This window comes from Orcinus orca, chromosome 7 (assembly GCF_937001465.1).
Source record: "Orcinus orca chromosome 7, mOrcOrc1.1, whole genome shotgun sequence".
In the NCBI taxonomy this organism is placed as follows: domain Eukaryota; kingdom Metazoa; phylum Chordata; class Mammalia; order Artiodactyla; family Delphinidae; genus Orcinus; species Orcinus orca.
The window spans coordinates 53,762,700-53,786,446 of NC_064565.1; the positions used below are offsets into that span (position 1 = coordinate 53,762,700).

Sequence of the window (23,747 nt, forward strand, 5' to 3'; positions counted from 1 at the left end):
TTAGGGTCCTACTACCATGTGCTTTACACACACATGAAAATGTGTTTTAATCCCCATTTTATGAGCAAGGGAACAGAGGCTCTGAGAGGTTAAGTAACTTGCCCAAGGTTACCCAATAAGAAAATGGCACATCTTCAATTCCGACCCAAGTCCATGTGACAAAGTCAGAACAGGCAGACGGAAAGTTTTTTTTGTTTTTCTTTTTTTTTTTTTTTTTTTTGCGGTACACAGGCGTCTCACTGCTGTGGCCTCCCCCGCTGCGGAGCACAGGGTCCGGACGCGCAGGCTCAGCGGCCATGGCTCACGGGCCCAGCCGCTCCGCGGCATGTGGGATCCTCCCGGACCGAGGCACGAACCCATGTCCCCTGCATCGGCAGGCGGACTCTCAACCACTGCGCCACCAGGGAAGCCCCGGAAAGTTATTTTTTAAGAAGGTTTGGGAAAGTAATCTCTAAAGAAAGTCTTTCACATGATACATACTAAAATCACATATACTTTGAATAGATGGATCAAAGCAATAAGGTACCAAGCATGATCTTGGAGAAGGTGCTTTCTCTCTCATTGTCTCAAGTTTTGTTTTGTTTTTTCACCTGATAAATAAGGACAAAGACAGTAGTATCTCTCACACAATGTTGTTAAAAAGACAAATACTCTAATATATTTAACATTCTTAACATAAGACCCAGCATCTAATAAGGTCTTAATAAATGTTGGTCAATTTTTGTACATTACTCTTGCTGTCATGTATAAAATTAAAGAGTCTTTACTCTCTGCTAGGTCATCAATTGTGAGGTCTCTGAAGAAGTCACTGGGTCTGTCCTATTCTCTGTCTTGAAAGAGAATCGAGTAAGTGCTCAACAGTCTTTGAATAAATAAATCTAATAATTTCCCATTCACTTTTATCTCAATGCATAATTATTGATTTAAACGCCTTGATTCAAACGTTCTCTGAGGGCAAATGATCCTTCATAGGAAGTCCTACTTGCTTAAAAAGAAAACAAACAAACCCAGAACCTCCATACATCATGTAAAGAAAAACTAGGCAGACATACATGCAAAAAAACCCCTCAATTCACAGCCTTTTCTTCTCCATTTGAAAGTAATCATCCCGAACTCTAGAAAAATATATAAATTCTCATCATCTTCTGAAATCTTCTACCACCCTCTAACAGGATCTTATTACCAGTCCTCTAATCATACAGCAAGGAAAGAAGAGCTAAAAATCAATATTTTTATGTCTGTCCACTCCACTCTATATAAATGTCTTTGAATATTTACATTTTTTAACTTATTGTCTTTATAATTCTATCAGATAGGTTACTTTACCTGTTGACACCTTAAGCATCTACAAGTTGATAAGCACTAGTTTGGGGAAGGGCACACACTGAAATCACTTCTTCCACTGCCAGCTGATCTCAAAGGTGAACTAGATTGGATCTCTGCAGCAGGAAGGTGGGGTCAGAAATGTGTACTTTTCAAATGTTCAGGTAAAGGACAGCACAGTGATGAAGAACATAGGCTTTGGAATCAGACAGACCTGACATGAAAACCTGGTTCCATCCCTTCCTTAATCTCAGTTAAGAAAACTGTATGAGCCTCAGTGTCCTTCTGTGTAAAAAGGGATGAAACATGAACTTCACAGGGTTGTTGAGAGGACTAGGGGAGCCAGTGTATGTGCAAGTACTGCCATAGTACTTGGTTTTAATAATATCAATGACCTATTTTCAAGCAACTTTCAAAGAAAGCATTACAATCACCTTAATTAGTTAAAGGTCCATGGGGAGTGTTCCTTCCCAAGCCATTCCTTTTACAGCCTCAAGCATTCACCCAGATTCCTCTATCTGACAAGTATAAGAAGGAGAAAAGGCAAAGAACAGGCTAGAAGATAACAGCAACTATTGGAAAAACACAAATTCTTCCACCACATCCCTCTTTGCAAAAAAGTTTCTTAAACCAGCAAAATCCTAATGTGGACAAAGCAATAATTGAAAACTCACTGTGAACAAAATAATGTGAGCCAGTGCTACTGTGAATAAAAAGATGAATAAATCCAGGGGCTTCCCTGGTGGCGCAGTGGTTGAGAGTCCGCCTGCCGATGCAGGGGACACGGGTTCGTGCCCCAGTCCGGGAGGATCCCACATGCCGCGGAGCGGCTGGGCCCATGAGCCATGGCCGCTGAACCTGTGCGTCCGGAGCCTGTGCTCCGCAACGGGAGAGGCCACAACAGTGAGAGGCCTGCGTACCGCAAAAAAAAAAAAAAGATGAATAAATCTTGCTCTTCAGAAGCTTACAACTTAGTGAGAAACAAGTTATAAATAAAACAAAACTGAAAGACAGACAGTAGTACATGCTCTGACAGAGTTAGTCAAAGTACCATGAAAGCAAAAGGGAAAAAGAAATATATTTGGTTCAAGGATCTATACAAGCTTCAAGGAGAAGGTGGAATTTGCAACTGGGCCTTGAAAAAATGCGTGGATTCCTCTGGGCAGTGAGATGGGCCAGTAGAATTCCACACTGGAAAACACGAGACAAAAGCAAGGAGGTTGAAACTTCCCAGTATTCAGGAGATGCCATAGTCTGTCTCTCAGGTCTGAAAAGAATGTGAATAGAAAGAGATTATGGGAGACAAAGCCAGAAAGGAAAGTTGGGACCAGGCATCCGTGCATTCCCAGTGCCTACTACAGTCTGGCCTTTACTGTTCAGGCAGCAAAGACCTTTTTGGGGAGAGCAAGGGAGCTTGATAAGAACCAACTCATGATTTGGAAATATTCCTATAATTACATTAAATCCTAAAAAATAAAAACTCAGAGCAAGAAGGGGCTATCAAAATAGCCCAGGCTTAAACGAGGACATCAAGAAATGGAAATTAAAAAGGACATTATAAGAGTCCATAAGATTCAGCAATTTCTAATCCTTATAAGGTAGAAATACATTTCTTCCACTCAGGATAAAAGTTAATAGTGGGCTAAGTGGAGCTGGGACAAGAGAGGCTGACCAGCATGTCAGAGCAAAAGTCAAAATAATCCCCCAAAGTTGCTAGCCATAGGTTCAGTATTGGTTATAAGGGGTGTCTATACTATAATAAAGGGGTATCAGTTGGTAGATGAAACAGAATAGCCAAGGTCTCAAGGCACTTTTGGTACGTGTAGAAGTCAGTCTGGGGATGTGGTCAAGGTTCTTGGTGGGTCTCTCTGGTTCACGGCAGGCTCACAGCTAGTTACTGAGGCCACAGAAATCCAGACCCCAAGAGGAAAAGACTAGCTAGCCAGGGAGTCAGGGCCCAGTCAAATGGCCTGAAGTTCAAGGCAGGACTCTAGTGAGGCATAAGAAACATCCAAAGGCTCAGTGGGGAAGCCCTGGGTATATGGATGTTGACAGCACACTTAACAGTGGAGCTTGAGGTAGCAGGAATAATTCTAGACCACACCCACGGGTGGAAGAGGCTTTGTCTGAATTAACTAATCAACTTTTGAACCCACAAGTTGAAAGTCTTTAATACTGAGAAAGGCCGAATGGGACCCAAACTAAGATTGCTGTATGAACATGAACTTGTAACACAAATGTTTTTCTGAACTCCTAACCTAAATTCCTTATGTGATATGAGTGTAATGGTATAGATTACCAAAACAGAAAAAGATTAAGACCTAGTACCCACTGAGATAAAATACATTTATCCAAAAACAAGACAAAGTATTAAAACAAAAAGTCTTTCAGTCCATCATAACCTTAGGAGAACTTGCACACCTGGGCCCAGCTTTGCCTGTAGCCTCACCTGTCCCTGCCCAGCCCATATGCTCTATTCACAATGGACTACACCACATTCTCCAATATTCAGGGCATTCTGGTGTTCGTATGCCTCCATTTACAGTATCCATCTTCCTTTTCTGGCTTGGCAACTTGCATGCATCCTTTAAGTCACCTCCAATGTAAGAACTCTGGTACCATCAACCAGGACTAATCATTGGGTGATTTCTTACAGCATTTTCTACATACCTCTCCTGGAGTAGGATCTACTTGTCTTTCAAGATCAGCTCAAGAGTTATCTCTTCCAGGAAGCCTCAGGTCTCTCACAGCCATCCACGTGTGCCTTATTCCTAGCCTTGCCACCAATAGTATCATATCAATTGGCTGTTTCTACCATCCAATTATGAATCATTCATAAGCTATATCTAAATTCTAATCACTATTTTATGTCCACTACCTAGCTGTTTCTGGCATAAAGTAATTCTTTCATATGTTGAATAAATTAACATTTTTTCCATTTTCTGAATAACTGATAAGGTTTCATGTATTTACTTTTGTATCATATTAACCTTTACTCTTTGAATGAAGATATTAATCCTTATTTCACTTGTATATTCTAGTTATCCTTCCATCAATTTCTTAGAAATTTGCTACAATAGATTTTTTAAAACTAGAGAAATATGACAGAAGTTTTTATTTCATTTAATGTAACAGTTGAACTGTACTAATTTAATCCTACACATATTGTTAAGGTGGAATTCAGGGATGTCAATAATAGTAGGCTATTGTGTCTGCCCACTTAAAGGGCACCAACCCTGCATAAGACTGAAAGTGTTTATCCTCCCCGCCCCACACCAGGAATTTTTATGTCCTTGCTGGCATCACCCATTATCTAGAACCCATCAAAACCAGCAACACCCCCTGCTTTCCAGACCTTTGCCTCCATTCCCCAAGACACCACCACAACTATCTAACACATATTGTGCACTAGAAAGCAATCTGATAACAATAATAGCTACTCAGCATCTATACCCTTTGCTTATGGACACATGTAATTCTCAAAGCAGCCCATATTACAGATGAGGATATGTAGACTTAAATATGTAAGTAATTTACTCAAAATTTCACTGGAGTAAAGGGCTAAAGTAGGAATTTATATTACAGTTGACCCTTGAACAACATGGGGGCGGGGGCACTGACCCTCCACAAAGTTGAAAATGTGAGTATAACTTTACAGCCGGCTCTCTGTAGCCTGGGTTCTGCATCCACAGATTCAACCAGCAAGGATCCCGTGTTACTATAGTATCTATTTAATGAAAAATAACCACGTAAGTGGACCCACGCAGTTCAAACATGTGTTATTCAAGGGTCAACTGTATGACTCCAACACTATGCTTTATCCATTACAGGGTTCTCAACCTTTCCCTTCAGCTAGAATCACTGGGAGGGCTTATTAAAACAGACTACTGGGCTCCACCCTCAGACTTTCTGATTAAGTAGGTCTGAGAATCCACATTTCTATCAGGTTTCCAGTTTACTGACACTGCTGATCGGGGACCACACTTTGAAAACCACTGCACTATACTGTAATGATAAAGTTGATCGGGGACCACACTTTGAAAACCACTACACTATACCATAATGATAAAGTTAAGTTACTTAATTGTAGACATCTCGTTAATTCAGTAGCCCTCAAGATGATTTGCTCTTGACAGAGGGCACCTAAGAAGGCATACCTTCCCAATGATAAAATCTGCTGTTAACAAAGAGGTGAGACATCAGGGGAAGAAAACAGTGCTGGGGACATGTTCCCAAATGAGAAATTCAATATAGTAACAATACCAAGTCCCTAAAAATTTGTATGGAAACTAAATGCAAGTAATCAATTCTCATTCCCAATTCTAAATTCAACATGGAAAAACAAATGCCTGAGAGCAGCCAGGAGAGTTTCTAAAAAGAAAACTGACCATTATGACTTACCGTACCAGATCATTTAAACATACTAAAGAGACACTTAACACATTTAAGTAAAACATTTTAGGTTGACAGAAAGGCAGGAAAATCAACAGAGCTGAATAGAAAGCCCATTAACAAACACAGAAATAAAAATAAATTTAATATATAATAAAGGTGCCATTTCACATCAGTGGGAAAAGATCACTTGTTCAATAGATAATGTTGAGACAATTACTTCTTAAATTTAGACCCTATTTCATATGACAAAAGAATAAACTTCAGTTTGTTTCTGTCAAACATTTAATCTATCATACATTTAAGGGAATATTTTAAAGACATAATGCATTTCTAAGCAAGTACATGCATTTCTGAGTAAGACAAAACACATGAACTGTCTCTCAAATCATAAGAAACTAGAATGCTAAAAATGCTTCTATAAACAAAGCTGCATGATAAGTGATAAAACTGGGGAAATATTTAGAACATAAGAAATAAAAGGTCAATCCTTTTTCCATATGAAGAGCAAAATACATATTGAGAAAGATAAATATAGAAAAGTAAATGAGATAAAGGGTATGAAGTAGATTTTTAAGAGAAAAATGAATGAAAATTAAACATTTTAAGAGTTCCTCAATCACCACAAACGATCTAAGAAATACAAATTTACAATAATCATAATCATTTTCCCCTATTAGACTGGAAATCATTTTCCCCTACTAAATCAAACTGAAAAATGGAAAAAAAAAAAGAGTGAAGGCTCAGTGGTATCAGGAAGTATGCCAAATTGTCAACCACAAAGTGAATATTAAGTAGAGAAGGAAACAACTGCTCAGAAACTTGATATGTGTCTACTGTTTATAATCATGAGGCCAGGTTTCCACTGACTCTCATTTAAAGTGTGCCCTTGACTCTAAAACATGAAGGATTTCTAAAGGTTTTTGTTTAGTTATTTCAGAAGGGGGGGTGGTGGAAAGGAACAGCTAGTTTTGTCCCTTGATTTTTTTTGTTTATTAAAGTATAGTTGATTTACAATATTGTTAGTTTCAGGTGTACAACATAGTGATTCAATATCTTTATAGATTATACTCCATTTAAGTTGACTAGTTTTTTTTTAACGTCATGAATTCTTTCTCTTTTTGGAATAGTTTAGTGCAAAGAGTAAGATGCTGTTGTTTTCATAAAATATGTAAGTACCGTCAGGAAACTCAGTGACGCTTGACAAATCTTTAAGAATGCCTGCTTCTCTGGAATCGGAAACTAGTAATGTGTGACTAGTGTTCATACCATTCAAATAACAGCCAGTTTCAATAAGAATGCTTGCTTTTTGTGTGTGTGTGTGTGGTACGCGGGCCTCTCACTGCTGTGGCCCCTCCCGCCGCGGAGCACAGGCTCCGGACGCGCAGGCCCAGCGGCCACGGCTCACGGGCCCAGCCGCTCCGCGGCATGCGGGGTCTCCCCAGACCAGGGCACGAACCCGCGTCCCCTGCATCGGCAGGCGGACTTTCAACCACTGCGCCACCAGGGAAGCCCAGAATGCTTGCATTTTTAAGAAAACACACCAGTTCAAAATGTGAACACACTATATAGTGTGCTATCCTCTTCCATGATCATCCCTTCTTTCTTCATGACCTTCATGACCTAGAAAATTGGGTTCTCACCAATTTTCTACAGTTTATGACCAGTGGTAACCTGGTTGTGATACCTTAATGAGAAAAAAATGCAGCTGTTCACTTTATGACCAAAGTAATAATCTGCCTTCCTTCAGAAATGGCATTTGACAATTTTTAACTGAATGAGTATCCATATGGAAATGAAACTGGCAGGACATGAAGATAGCACCAACAATCCCGATGAAAAAGAACACCTTCATGCAGATGTCACCTCATGCTCCACACCCAAGAGAATCTGTGCTGTCAAGAGAACTAACCTCATCAAGAATTTAGGAAGGAAACGCATAACCCATTCAACCAAATCACTTCATTTAAAGACAAGTATCATCAACAAACACTTCATAAGTGGTTCCCATCTTACATATCATTTTTAATGTAAAGGGATTATTTATAGTTTACAGATGTGGAAAGTATGTGACCACCATATAAGAGGTTCCCAGCCTGTATTCTGCTCCTGCAGCTTCCTGAAAAAAGGATGAAACCTGAGCAGTGGATACGGAAGGTCCAAAATAAAAATCTAGTCTTCTTATACATGAGAGAACCATCTTGGAGTCTCAAAGATAAGCTCTTTTCCTTAGGAAACACTGTCAACAATAAAGCCCAGTGAAAGAACATATTTGGTTAGTTGGTTATTTTCTTTCTTAGAGGAAAAAGGAATAAAGGTTTACAATATACACATTGTGTGCTCACTATCTCCACATCTTACCAGGTAGAGGCTTTTCTAATGATTGTAACGAGCCAGAAAACCTGTTTACAGAGAATCGCATTCCATGAACTAATGAATTACAAGATAGCATGATATGTATTGGGGAAACGATGATCCTTAACCAAATATCAAATACTAATTTACTTATTAGAAACCAAGAGTCAGAAGCTTAAACCAATCTTGTGAACTTTTCATGTGGCTGATGTTCAAAAACTTTAAAAATTTAGCTAGAGATTTAATTGTGAAATTTAAATCATAGTCAATGAGTTTTATTACTGTCAATATTTCATGATTCCACATATGAATACTTCCAATTAATCCCAGGCTTGAACCTATGAGATAGGTATCTTCATTTGCAGATAGAAAGAAGAAAAAAAGAAAGAAAACAGATGCAAAGAGGTGAGATAATTTGTCCAAAATTTCCTAACTGTTCAGTGGCTGAGCCAGGGTACAATAACAGGTCTCCCTGAAATGCCAAGACTATTCCCAGTGCTTCTTGACTGTCACTTCACATAGATAAGTCACAAGTTTAAGGCTACAAAGGTGGCTGCTGGAGTCCGGTCAGATGAAGAATAACCTCTATGTTGCCTGATGTCATTACTGGCAGCTCTGCCCCTGTGCCTGCTGAGCTAGGGGCCCTGGGAGCCCCAGGAAGGGAAGGAACAGGCCACAGCCAACCACCTCTTGCTGCCATAGCAACGATCCTCAGGCCTCCTGGGCTGTTGGATATTCCCTTTAGGAATTTTCCCTTTGGCACCTCACTGGACCTTGCGATCCACTGCCCCAGTGCGGGCAGCATTCTCCAGTCTTGCCATTAACAATCCCAGGCTGAGAAAGACAGTTTTGATACTCAGTTCTGACTAAGAAAAGTCAATGCTAACAACTTCCCAGAGTTCGGTGAGAAGAACTAATCTCAGGGAGAAATTTCATGGAGGTAGGGAGAGGGCACATACACATTTACAAGTTCTATATTCAAGAAAAGGTTCATCTGAGGAACCAGACATAATGTTAACCAAGGCAAAAAAAAGTATTTGAAATTGCACAGTAACTGGCATTTCAGAGATTTGGACTTTCCTTATTTTAAAACAGAGAGAGTATTGTTTACACTGCCTTGGAGGTTGTTCAAAGATGTGTATTTTTAATAAGATTGAATCACATTTTCATTCCAGCCAAAGTAATTCTATTCCATGAATATAACTTCCATGTACTGCACATTTTCAATACAATTAGCTGCCAATGCCCAGCCCAATACTTGACACATAGTTAGCCTTCAATAAGTATCTGTTGAATGGAAAAAAAGAAAAATCAGTGAACTGTTGATTCTTTCAGGGAGATTTCTTGTATTGTTGTTGTTAAAATGGGTTATCTATTAAGAAGCTTCAAACCCAAACCTCCCCAATTAATCCAAGTTTAAAACTACCCTTCTCAAAATCCAAGGGGTGGATTTTCGAAACTGGGGACCCAGTTTCGTCACCCCTCAGTGGAGCCTGAGACTCCCAGCCCTCTCACCCTCCTTGACCCAGCAAAGATTAATACCCCGAACTCCCCATGTGTCCTCCCCAGTACTGCTGGGAGGAGACCAAGCCTAGCCTGGGGACCACACAGGCTTCATAGGAAGCAATGCATTCTTCCAAACCAAGTGGATAATTACAGAGACACCTAACTTCCCAGCCCATTCTAATAACTGACTACTCCTATTTTCCCCCTAAGCATGTCCTTTCCTTGGCATGTCTCTCTCGGATGGCAAGTCACAGGGCCATCCCACACAGATTTCTCTGAAACTTGTAATGGCTTTCACAGTTTCTAGCTGAGCTGGTTTCCTCACTACTGAATACTTTGCAGTCTTTCAGTTCCGGAATCACATTTACTCAAATCTGAAACTCATACCCTATCAAGGTTAATGATTTCATTGGAAATGTTTAACAACAGATGAAAGATCTAAAAAAAAAGCAAACACACACACAGACCCATATATGGTTTGTTATACAACTATTTCAAAAGGCATTTTTAAAAGAGTTTTAAATAAATGAAATAACCTATAATACAATCCTGGAGAAAAGAAATATAAAAATAGCATTTGTAGTTAAAAGTCTAAATGCTTATTTAAAAGTCTAGAAGGATGCATTCTATCTAAACTATATCTGAAAGTACACTGGTTTCAAGATGCAAATACTGATACATATTTATTTATACATATTTATCAGTATTCTTCTGATAAATAAATTTGGAAAATATTGCTTTCCATATTTCCATTTTGGAAGCCCATTACACATATTAGCATATTAAAGTTTCCAAGAAGACCTTTAGGGAAGAAAACAGTTTAATTTTGTTTAAACCCAGACTTTCCCAAAATTATTTGACTATATAAGTTGTTTTTACAGAAAACATTAACTTGTGTCTTATTCAGAAAGCACCTTGGGAAATGCTAAAATATAAATCATGTTAACAGTGGTTATCTCCAGGTGGCCTAGATAATGATTATTTTTCTTTACATATATTCCTATTGCTTTCAAACATTCTGTGATAAGCACGTCATTTAATAATCAGAATAAAATAAAATAAAATACAAAAAAAAATGTTTAGTCCCACTTTACGTCACTCCTACTATTAGTTATTATTTTGGCTTTGCCACCCCTGGCAGTTCTGGGGAGGGAGGGGAGAGAGAGGAGGTAGGAAGCAGAATGCAAAGTAGCTGTGAAATCAATGCGTCCCACTCTCAGAACTGCCACTGCATAGCCATGTGACCCTGGACAGGACACTCAGCTTCCTCTTTTGCACAACCTGGATAACAACTACATCAACTTTATAGAATGGTTGTTGACTGTTAAATGCAGTAGCACGTGTCATGCATTTAACACAGAACCTGGTGAGTAGTCAGTGTTCCATTAATGCTTATTGGTTGTATGACCAGAGTCACTCAAGCCATCATCCACTGTTCCTAAACAACTGTGATGCTGATCCTTTTAATTAGTAGAAATTTGAATGAATTTACAAAGCCTCTGAAGCAATTAAGACTCCATATGATTTTACATGCTATCTTGTAAAACACATTATTTAGAAGTTAATTTACAAGGAACACGTTATTGCTCAAGAAACTTTCCAGGTGCAGTCTCTGCGTGGGTATAATTTATTCTGCCTGAAATTTTTCATTAAACTTACTAAGGAAAAGTGAATCTTAATTATGTTAAGAAATTTTGAATTAGTCTTTCCTCTTTGACATTAAAACTCACCTCCAAGAATATAGAAAATATTCCTATATTACGTAAAAAAGCAAATCCAGGAAAACAAGTAAATAAGGCTAATTTAACTGTATTTTCTCTACTACAGGCTTTCAGTCAAGGGTGTGCTGGGTTAATTTTCAGACTATGCCATCATGCTGCCACCAGAACCTCAAGAGGTACAATTTTACACTAGCTGGACAAATGTGCCCACCCACCTCCTCTGTACTAAAGGATACAGTCACAGCATCCCTAAGGATGAAGGAGTCAGCAATTGGAGAGTCCTCTTCTCTTATCAATAACTAAAGTTAGTTTCTAGATTGCCACTTCATTCTACAGCATTTGTGGTAAAGAATAATGGCTCAATTTCTTGTTTATAGGAGGTGAAAGATCTTATTTTAATCTATGTGTAAAAAAAAGTTCTCTTCAGTATATGACAGCCTATGATTAGAATGGTGTCTCATGTCCCAACTCCCTCTTTTAAATAATGATGTTCTTGTGTATGATATTACAATTGAAAATTTTCAGTCACTGCATATCAGTCCTAACAAAATCAAAGAAATGCAGTTAGAGTTACTCTAATCTTATATCAGAGAAAAGTGAAATATTAAAAGGTAAGGCAATTCCCACAATAGTGAAGCAAGGAAACAGAATTACAATCACCTTGGTAGCATATTCCAAATCTCAGAGGGGGCATTTTTCTCCTTCAAAAGGGAATGTGATTTTCATTAAGATTAGTACCCATTTTGTATTCAACGTTCCAAGAACAACTTCGCTGCATCTGGCATGGGGACCTTCACAGGGGACTCAGGAAGAAAACCAACCCCATCACCCACTTCCTGGGAGAGGAAAATAAGAACAGGGTCCACCTCCTCACTCCATGTTTTCCAATTAGTATAATAATGATGCCAGCATTACAAAAGGTTGTTTCCAACAAAGTAGGTAATATTTAAAATAAAAAAAAAAAAAAAAAGAAATGCCTGGCATGCGCTGGTGTTACTTCCATACTTTCATTCTGTGCTATCATCTTCTTCCACCAGGGAGAAAACTGAGGGCCAGTGAAAGGAAAGAAAGTGCCTAAGCCAGTGAGTGGCAGAGCAGAGATTCGGTTTTCCATTCCAGGTCTTCTGCTTCCAACTCCCTTCTACAACAGCTGCCTGTCAAGTGCTTATTCTGACTTCTGACTGGACTAGTTTTATTTGAAACCAAAACCAAATGCTGTTAAATGCCAGAGAGCCAAAATAAATGTTAAATGTACTGGTTCGCTGCATCAGACAACAGTAAGGTAGGCTGCTGAGTTAAATGGAGAGTATCAGAGTCGCTTAAAATGCTTTATGGAATGCTCTATCACCTGCCCATGCATTAAATGATCACTTTTTAGAGTTTTTTTTCAGATGAATTCTGGTTTAGAATTTCATCCTATTTTGGAACAGTGTAAAATGCCAACTTGTTGCCAAAAGCATTCTTAGAAAAAAAAAATGGATGAACTTGTTTTCCACTATGATATTCACAGTTTTGGACCCATTTTGAAGTGTAACTCTCAAAAACACTGGGAGAAGGAGTACTCATACTGATTTTTCTTTCCTAAGTGCCTATTTGATGATGTAATTTCTTCCATTCATGATACCTCTAAATTCTCAGCCTCTTCGTTCATGAGCTGGAAGAATACACCCTGTATTTTTTTATCTTACTCTTCAGCTATTACTGTTCACGTCAAAAGGCTAATTTCTTCTACCGATAGAAGAACTGAATCAAAATAGCAAGGCTCTTGACAATTTAGATTTCAGTGTGTTGACACAAATAAGGAAAATTCTTATGTACTAATTAATCATATAATTAATGATTAATTGCTTTACTCCCAAAACCTGTAACTTATTCTATAAATCAAATGTCACTCAGCTATCATTATTCAAATAGGACTATTTAGGCTGCAAATAATAATACAGCACTTATGTCCTGTTATTCAATTCTACACACGAAGGCCAAAGTTTTTCTTTGCTGGAAGTTTGAGATGGAAGTGTCATTACTCAGAATTTTCACTTGAACTACTAAGAAAACACATATTTCTTTCATAAATACTACTGCAGGGATTAATGCTGAAAGAGAATCTCAAACCAAGAATAGAGTTTTATAGCAGAATACTGAGAGATTTACAAAAGCACTTTTAAGGGTGTAGCCATTTGATGGGGTCTTAGCAATAATTCATTGATTGATGGCTGTAAAAATGAATGTTAACTAGACTGTACACCTGTAACTTACATAATATTGTACATCAACTATATTTCAATTAAAAATATCATTGGAGGATTTCAAATAAAAGATGAATGTTAAGTACTCAGTTTTTGTGTAACTAAGCTTATACCACTCTAGTAGACAAATAATTTGCTGGTCTACATTCCCAACACTGACCTCTTGTTCAGGGTCTCACAAATAATTCAAATAATACCCATCCATCCAATAACTGATCATTATGTGTCTAGGTATGTTCATGCATTAAACCCAGCAGTACACCCAAGAACAATATTTAAGAATATGGTCTCACAAAGGAAACCATCTACAAGACAAAAAGACAACCTACTGAATGGGAGAAAATATTTGCCAATGATATGACCAATAAGAGGTTAATATCCCACATGTATAAACAGTTCACACAACTCAACATCAAAAAAAAAAAAAACCCAAACAACACAATTTAAAAAATGGGCGGGAGACTTGAATAGACATTTTTCCAAAAAAGACATACAGATGGTCAACAGGCACATGAAAAGATGCTCAACATCATTAATCATCAGAGAAATGCAAATCAAAGCTGCAATGAGCTATCACCTCACACCTGCCAGAATGGCTATCATCAAAAAGACCATGAATAACAAACGTTTGTGAGGATGTGGAGAAAAGGGAACCCTTGTACACTGTTGGTGGGAATATAAATTGATGCAGCCACTGTGTAAAATAGTATGAAGTGTCCTTAAAACACTAAAAATAGAACTACCATATGATCCAGCAGTTCCACTCCTGGGTATGTAACAGAAGAAAATGAAAACATTAATTTGAAAAGATATATGCACCCCAATGTTCATAGAAGCGTTATTTACAATTGCTAAGATATGGAAGCAACCCAAGTGTCCATCAACAGATGAATGGATAAAGATGTGGTGTATATTTATATGTATATATACACATACACACACATACACACACACACACACACAATGGAATATTAGCCATTAAAAAAATGAAATTTTGCTATTTGCAACAACATGGATGGACTTAGAAGCTACTATGCTTAGTGAAATAAGTCATATGGAGAAAGACAAATACTGTATGATATCACTTATGTGGAATCTAAAAAATAAAACTAGTGAATATAACAAAAAAAAAAACAGACTCACAGATATAGAGAATAAACTAGTAGTTACCAGTGTGGAGAAGGAAGAGGGGGAGAGACAAGATAGGGGTAGGGGATTAAGAGGTACAAACTACTAAGCATAAAATAAATAAGGATATGTTGTACAGCACAGGGAATATAGCCAATATTTTATAATAACTATAAACGGAGTATAACCTTTAAAAATTGTGAATCACTAAGTTGTACACCTGAAACATATGATATTGTAAATCAACTATACCTCAATTTTTTAAAAAGTTTAAAAAAAGGGAAAAAAAGAGGCAAACCAAGAGGAAAAGGAAATGGATAAAGTGCTATATGTTTTATGTCACATATAAGAATAATAGCATCCGCAAGGAACTCTACTGTCCAATATTTTCAGTAAGATTGAAATAATGTCACAGTACATGATTAGTTAATAATTTATCTTCAGTCATTTAGTGATCATCAAGTGTGTGCTAAGAACCACATGGAATTAAGAAGTGGGGGGGGGCGGGGGAGAGAGAGAGAGAGAGATGAGGTTAACTCCAAGTTACTCAACCAGAAGTGAATCTTTATGCCCATGAAAACACATGTACAAAATTGTTCATAGCAGCTTTGATCCTAAGAGCTAAAAACTGTAAAAGGCCCGAATGTCTATAAATATTATAATAAAAAATATACTTATATAATGGAATATTACACAGCAGTGAAAAAGAATGAACTACTGTTAACTTTTAAAAAATGGATGAATCTCACAAGTATAATGCTGAACAAAGGAAACTAGACATAAAAGAACGATTTGATTCCATTTATATGAAGTTTAAGTATAAGAACAACTAATCTATTGTGATGGAGGTCACAATAGTGATTACCTTTGGGAAGTACTGCTGAAGAGAGAGCAAGAGGGAGGACTCTAAGCTGCTAGAAGTATTCCATATTTTGATCTGATTGGTGATTACATGTTTACATATGTATTAATACAAATTCATTGAGCTGTTTGATTTCTGTACTTTATGGTATCCAATTTTTTTAGTCCTATAAAATTTTTAAAAAATAATATGATCTCCACTTTTTAGGGTTTCACAATCTAGTTAATTTGATCAAACATATCGGGAATGAGTATTAGTACAATAGATTGTACACTGCTTAAAGGATACTAAAATGCCCACGCACATATGGTCACCTTATCTTTGATAAAGGAGACAGGAATGTACAGTGGAGAAAGGACAGCCTCTTCAATAAGTGGTGCTGGGAAAATTGGACAGGTACATGTGAAAGTATGAGATTAGATCACTCCCTAACACCATACACAAAAATAAGCTCAAAATGGATTAAAGACCTAAATGTAAGGCCAGAAACTATCAAACTCTTAGAGGAAAACCTAGCCAGAACACTCTATGACATAAATCACAGCAAGATCCTTTTTGACCCACCTCCTAGAGAAATGGAAACAAAAACAAAAATAAACAAATGGGACCTAATGAAACTTCAAAGCTTTTGCACAGCAAAGGAAACCATAAACAAGACCAAAAGACAACCCTCAGAATGGGAGAAAATATTTGCAAATGAAGCAACTGACAAAGGATTAATCTCCAAACTTTATAAGCAGCTCATGCCGCTCAATAACAAAAAAACAAACAACCCAATCCAAAAATGGGCAGAAGACATAAACAGACATTTCTCCAAAGAAGATATACAGACTGCCAACAAACACATGAAAGAATGCTCAACATCATTAATCATTAGAGAAATGCAAATCAAAACTACAATGAGATATCATCTCACACCAGTCAGAATGGCCATCATCAAAAAATCTAAAAACAATAAATGCTAGTGAGGGTGTGGAGAAAAGCGAACCCTCTTGCACTGCTGGTGGGAATGTGAATTGGTACAGCCACTATGAAGAACAGTATGGAGGTTCCTTAAAAAACTACAAATAGAACTACCATATGACCCAGCAATCCCACTACTGGGCATATACCCTGAGAAAACCATAATTCAGAAAGAGTCATGTACCAAAAAGTTCATTGCAGCTCTATTTACAATAGCCCGGAGATGGAAACAACCTAAGTGTCCATCATCGGCTGAATGGATAAAGAAGATGTGGCACATATATACAATGGAATATTACTCAGCCATAAAAAGAAACGAAATTGAGCTATTTGTAATGAGGTGGATAGACCTAGAGTCTGTCATACAGAGTGAAGTAAGTCAGAAAGAGAAAGACAAATACCGTATGCTAACACATATATACGGAATTTTAAAAAAAAAAATGTCATGAAGAACCTACGGGTAAGACAGGAATAAAGACACAGACCTACTAGAGAATGGACTTGAGGATATGGGGAGGGGGAAGGGTAAGCTGTGACAAAGCGAGAGAGAGGCATGGACATATATACACTACCAAACGTAAGGTAGTTAGCTAGTGGGAAGCAGCTGCATAGCACAAGGAGATCAGCTTGGTGCTTTGTGACCACCTAGAGGAGTGGGAGGGAGGGAGACGCAAGAGGGAAGAGATATGGGAACATATGTATATGTATAACTGATTCACTTTGTTATAAAGCAGAAACTAACACACCATTGTAAAGCAATTATACTCCAATAAAAAAAAAAAGAAAAAGGATACTAAAATGATCACTTAATAACAGCAAAGGGGAAGGAGAGGGAGAAATAAATCCAAGTATCCATCAATAAGGGACTGGTTATATAAATTATGTTCATCCCTACAAAGACATAATACACAGCTATGAGGGAAAAATAGAGCCCATTATGTAGAAAAATGGAATAAAAACCAAGTTATATTATTAAGGGAAAAACAAGGTACAAAGTACCACCAACTGTGTACAAAAGAGTAAGAAGCAATATGCATCCACACACCCATTTGCTCCTGACTGTAAGGAGATGCTCTGTCCAGTGGAGTAGCCACCAGCCACATGAGGCTTCTCGGCACTGGAGATGTGGCTGATGTGACTAAGAAAATAAAATTTAAATTTTACATAATTTATTTAAATTTCAAATCTGACAGTGGAAAATATTTTTGCTGGTAAAGACAACTTCATTGTTTTGTAGAATTAGAAGCATGTTAACCACTGCATCGTATAATATATCATTTAAATTGAATTTTTTTTCTTTTTTTTTTTTTTTTTTGCGGTACGCGGGCTTCTCACTGTTGTGGCCTTTCCCGTTGCGGAGCACAGGCTCCGGACGCGCAGGCTCAGCGGCCATGGCTCACGGGCCCAGCCGCTCCGCGGCATGTGGGATCTTCCCGGACCAGGGCACGAACCCGTGTCCCCTGCATCGGCAGGCGGACTCTCAACCACTGCGCCATCAGGGAAGCCCTTAAATTGAATTTTTAAATCTAGCTCCTAGAAAATTTAAAATTACATTTGTGGCTCACATTATATTTCCATTAGACAGCACTGGTACAGGGTATCCTATAAGGATTTGTAAGGACCGTAACATTTGATTGCCTCTGGGGAGAAAACCTGGTGAATAGAAAGCAAGGGGTATAGGGTGGAGATCTCTCACTATTTTGTCATTTTTCTCTTTTGAATTCTGTGCCATTTGAACATATTGCCTATTAGAAAAATAATGAATAAAATGATGTGACCTATAAAGAGAATAATTGTCATTGGCATAACTATCAATTCACTTGGGATGGAATCTCTCCCCTCAAAAAACATACATGGTACTCTTGAAGAGGTTATATACAGTTTGGGGCACAAAATGCTTTCTAATAACCTAAGATCACAGAAGTGCTTCACAAACTAATGGTACCAGAGTTACCAACTGAACATAAGAGATAAAGACTTCAAACCTCAAACTGCTAGTTTAGTGCCAGCACAGTCCAGCAATTTTGCACCACTGCCTCTTCTTCTGCAATCAGAGACTGTTCTGCTTTTCATTTTTCCATCATTGAATATATTTTGCCTGTTTTCCTGTTCCTTTCTTCACCTACATCCCCAAATAATAAAATTGTAATTATCTCTACATTTCCATTTAACTCAGCATGCATCTACTTGGCTAACCAAAGAAGGAAAAATGCCAGGAAAATTCTCCCCTTCACACCCATGAAATTTCATTTTTTTCCATAAAACAATAGTGTAAAAACATAAGCAGATCACAAAGGGCTCAAGGAAAGGGAGTAATGAGTATTATATACACAACTGAGATACACTTAATATATTTAAATATAAAATTAAAAAATCCAAATTGCATACAAGATATTACCATTTCTCCCAAATTTTCCCATTTTATTTTAAAAATAAACACTTTGAACATTTTTTCTGCATTGACATAGCCAATTTTAGAACTTTAAATGCATATGGCAATGAAAACTGTCTCGTTAGCAGTGTTCATTTTAAGCTGGTTGGTTCTCTAGGATTCAAGGAAGAAAAAAGCCTCCATTCTCAACTCCTAAAGGCTCCCCTCCTTTTCTCACATGCTCTCCTTCCACTTCCACAAGAATGTCTGACACAGGGCTGCATTGGTGAGTATCATTCTGAGGAAATGCTCCCAGGGTCACAGAGATAATGTGTGCAACGCTCAGGCCCTGAGACAGGCCCTCACCAGTCACACAAATCACGTGCCGGAATGAACAATGATCACCAAAAACAGGGGCTTTGACTAGGTTTGAGAGCATGGCATTCTAGATAACCTTTAACTAGTAAAACAAAATGGCTAAGTGCCAGAATTTTTAAAAATTGTTTATTAAAAAAAAAAATTGTTTCTTGACCGGAAACCTTATGATATCACCTGTGAAGAACGGTAAGGGGTAAACATGTCGACAATGAAATTAAATAGCTACCACTGTACTACTCCCTGCCTCCTACACTGTGTGGGCCTTCAGCCATAGCCCATCACTTCTGAGTGCTCCAAGGCTGCTCCTTTAAAACCAATGGTACTTGGTATATTTTTGTGTTCAAACCATTACAATTATCTGTGGAGTTCCAGAAACTTGGTCTCTACCTTGCCTAGGTTTTACAGTGATACAAGGAAACTCGGAATACCCCAAATCCATGATATTCAAATATCCAATACTGCCAACTTCAACTTTTGATGTGCTTAATACCTGGAAGAATACGAAAATGATAGCAAATATTCATTCAACACCTTCAGGTAACTTTTAGAACTGCCACTAAATCGAGCTTGCATAATCTGCTTAGTGTCTGAATTATGAGTTAACTTAGTAACTATGAGTCACACAAAAATAAAAGTCCCAGAGTGTTGCACACCAAATATATATATATATATGTATATATATATATATATGTATATATATATATGTATATATACATATGAAATGCTGAATTTGATTAGGAATCTCTAAAAATGCCTGTAAGTGTGTACATTCTGGGCTATACCGCTTATAAGCACTAAATTAGTTGGAAACACGTTCCTAGGCTTCACAAAGTTACCACCACAAACTTCGGGACTACATTTTCTTAGCATCATCTAAGAGTGAATTTCCTATGTATTTCTACATACATACAGGATCACAAACAGATGAACAGATGATATGAACTACTCTTAGACATTACTCCTTTCAGACCAGACTGTATTTCAAAAATAATATATGGTAAACTAGAGTAAATTACAGGTTGGAATAGGTTCTAGATACAAAATTTGTCCTATTTAAATGTAAGGGGAAAATCAGTATTATTTCCCCTTTCAGATCACTAGTGTTAAATATTTTTTATTGAAACGAAGTCACACCTAACTTTCCTAGGTGGGGGGAAGTTCATAGGTAATAAACTAACACAGTCAAACTTATCCTCTTTTAGAGGAAGAGAAACTGAAGAAAGAAGACTGGTAGCCTAGGATCACAACCCAAAGTGTAAAAATTAGTTTCTTTCCACATGCCAACATTCTTTGCCACTTTCAGCTTTGCTCTCCTGAAGCAGAGCAAAAACAATTTTTGCTTTAAATTGAAGCATCTAATTGCTCTCTGGGAATGGGCACCTTATGTAGAAACAAAAGATAGGAAGAAACCACTCTCATAACCTGGTAGGACACTTCGCTCAGTAGTTTTGCGGCCAATGACTAACCGAATCATGAACACCTGAGAATAATGAAACTGCCTCAGACCACGAAACACAGATGCTGTCCTGTAAGACAGGGGCCCTGTCTCTTTCCTAATTCTCCTAGAGCAGGGATACCTGACTATCAGGCATAAAAAGAAGAGACAAAGAAAGGGTTGCTCCTCTCTCTGCCACTTCTACTTTGTGTATAACATGCATCCACTTTAGCACAAAGAAGATAAATCAATTCAATGGCTCTTATAATTATCTTGACTGTGGACTCAATTGGTCTAGAAACTACAGCACATCCATCAGACATGGGAATGGCAAGGTGGCAGTCACTTTCAGATTTAGCAACTCAATTTCCTGTCCTTCCAGCACAACTGAACTGATACATGACTGTAGCAGCTGTTAAAACTGGCTATTCCCCTTGGGGTTATCTAATACTCTTCACTTCCGTTTTTCCAGGGACAACAGCATGTGTGAATGTGCATGTAATAGCAGGTGTGCAGGTTAGAGAGACGAAAGTCCTCAAGGACTGGTGATAAATGGCCCACCTAGATTTGAGCATCTTAACTCTATTTCCTTACAAATATATATTGGTGTAAGAACAGATTCTGCAATGGTAGGCTCAAAAGTGAAATGGGGGCTTCCCTGGTGGCACAGTGGTTAAGAATCCACCTGACAATGCAGGGGACACAGGGTTCGAGCCCTGGTGGGGGAAGATCCCACATGCCGCGGAGCAACTAAGCCCGTGCGCCGCAACTGCTGAGCCTGCGCTCTAGAGCCTGTGAGCCACAACTACTGAAGACCACGCGCCTAGAGCCCGAGCTCTGCAACAAGAGAAGCCACCGCAATGAGAAGCCTGCGCACCGCAGCGAAGAGTGGCCCCCGCTCGCCGCAACTAGAGAAAGCCGCGCGCAGCAACAAACACCCAACACAGCCAAAAAAAGAAATAATAATAAAAAAATTAAAAAGTGAAATGGTGTATTTAATTTTTAAAAATACAACAACATGTTGGGCTTCCCTGGTGGCGCAGTGGTTGAGAGTCCGCCTGCCGATGCAGGGGACACGGGTTCGTGCCCCAGTCCAGGAAGATCCTACATGCCGCGGAGCGGCTGGGCCCGTGAGCCATTGCTGCTGAGCCTGCGCATCCGGAGCCTGTGCTCCGCAGCGGGAGAGGCCACAACACTGAGAGGCCCGCGTACCGCAAAAAAAAAAAAAACAAAACAAAAAACACACAACAACATGCACACAAAGTAGTTTTAATCTTTCAAATTAATTACAATGAGAAACAATGCACTTTTTCCAATATATTATCGTTTAAAAAACATATTCTGATTCCTTTGGCATTCAACCCTATTTAAAATCAAGCTACAGCCCACACAAGAAAATCAGAATCATTATTTTAAAAGCACAACCACATTTTGGACCCAAACTATTGTATCTCAGGTTCTTTTTCAACCCCACTTCAGAGGCTTGCCTCTGAACCACTTTGGTTATTTTGCAAAATCAAATCCCACCAAATATGGATGGCATTTTCACTCTTTTAATTCCATCCAAAGTAATTTTCTACAAGCCTGAGGCAATTACAAAGGAAAACCTCTGTCCTATTAACCCATACTCTCTTTTATAAAGTGATTATTTATATTATCTCTAAAGTTCTGCTTTCAATGGAGGAGGGCATTCAATATGAAGGGAACAAGAGTACCTAAAGGAAATGAAAATGAGGCATTCATTGGTCATTCTTTTCTTTTTTAAAAGAAGATGTTGGGGGTAGGAGTTTATTAATTTATTTATTTATTTTTGCTGTGTTGCGTCTTCGTTTCTGTGCGAGGGCTTTCTCTAGTTGTGGCAAGCGGAGGCCACTCTTCAACGCGGTGTGCGGGCCTCTCACTATGGCGGCCTCTCTTGTTGCGGAGCACAGGCTCCAGACGCGCAGGCTCAGTAGTTGTGGCTCACGGGCCTAGTTGCTCTGCAGCATGTGGGATCCTCCCAGACCAGGGCTCAAACCCGTGTCCCCTGCATTAGCAGACAGATTCTCAACCACTGCGCCACCAGGGAAGCCCCAGAGGTCATTCTTCTTCCTGCTCACCTAGCACCTCCATCCTCACTACCCCACAACCACAAACCTGAAAGTTTTGATGAGGCTACATTTTTTTCCTAGAGAGTAGAGGTTAAGAAAACAACTCAGTTCTGTAGTGTACTGTGCTTCCCACCAAATTCCTGAAGGCCTGCCTCTGAACTGTAAGCCTGAGCTGAGCTATACAGCATGAAAAGGCACAGATATAATCAGGATATTGCCCAATACAGGGCACCACACATACAGGAAACCCAAATATATTCATTTATTCCCTATGAAACTTGGAAATTATGAACTTTGTAAAGATGTATAACTATTTAAAATATGGTAAAAGTTACAAATAAGCTTTCTATGAGTTGAGCTTAAACTACTTCTCTTGCCATTGCATTCTTTGCTGTCGTAATGAGATGACCATCTCAATTAAAACACTTTCTTTGTCAAACTACTCCACAATTCAACTACGCAGGTTTTTTTAATGTACAAAGTCAATAAATAGTTTTAACTTACTTAAATTTATAAACAGCAATGTGAACTTAAAGTATACGGGGGACAAAAACAAGCTCACTCTAGCATTTTTCTAAAGACTAGTCAGTCTTTGAGAGTCTTTTCTAAGGGATTCATTCCTCAGATATGAAGTTTGTATGCAAAACTGAAGACATTTGGCCCTTTATAAATAGTCATGGGAAACTTCTTTCTCCCATACTTTTAGTTTGTTTTTACTGTAACAGATGGGAAAAAAATTTAGTAAAGTCATAAAAAAAGGTCTTCTAATAACTGTCACCCTAATGTTAGAGCACTAAAAGCTTAAGGATATGAAATATCTTTAAGAGCAACAACAAAAACTCTTGCTGAAAATTATAAAGACAGTTTGCTTAACTCATAAAATAGGTATAGGCTGAAAAAAACTAGATAGAAATTCCTTCTACCTTTGGTCCAGCTTCTCCTAGGCACATTTAGTTCTAAACACCTTAATCATATAA

The 23,747-nt window shown here is 38.3% G+C and overlaps 1 protein-coding gene across 13 annotated transcripts in view; it reads right to left on the reverse strand.

The window, feature by feature from the left end:
- The window catches only part of COBLL1 (cordon-bleu WH2 repeat protein like 1), a 160,771-nt gene that overhangs the window by 129,822 nt on the left and 7,202 nt on the right, over window positions 1-23,747 (reverse strand). The window contains exon 1 of one of the 13 annotated variants that reach the window (XM_033412586.2): window positions 18,482-18,595. The exons of the other annotated variants lie outside the window; for them this stretch is intronic. The gene's annotated coding sequence lies outside the window, so the exon portion shown is untranslated. Of the gene's footprint in view, window positions 1-18,481; window positions 18,596-23,747 lie in introns of those variants that run through there. 13 annotated transcript variants of the gene reach the window in all.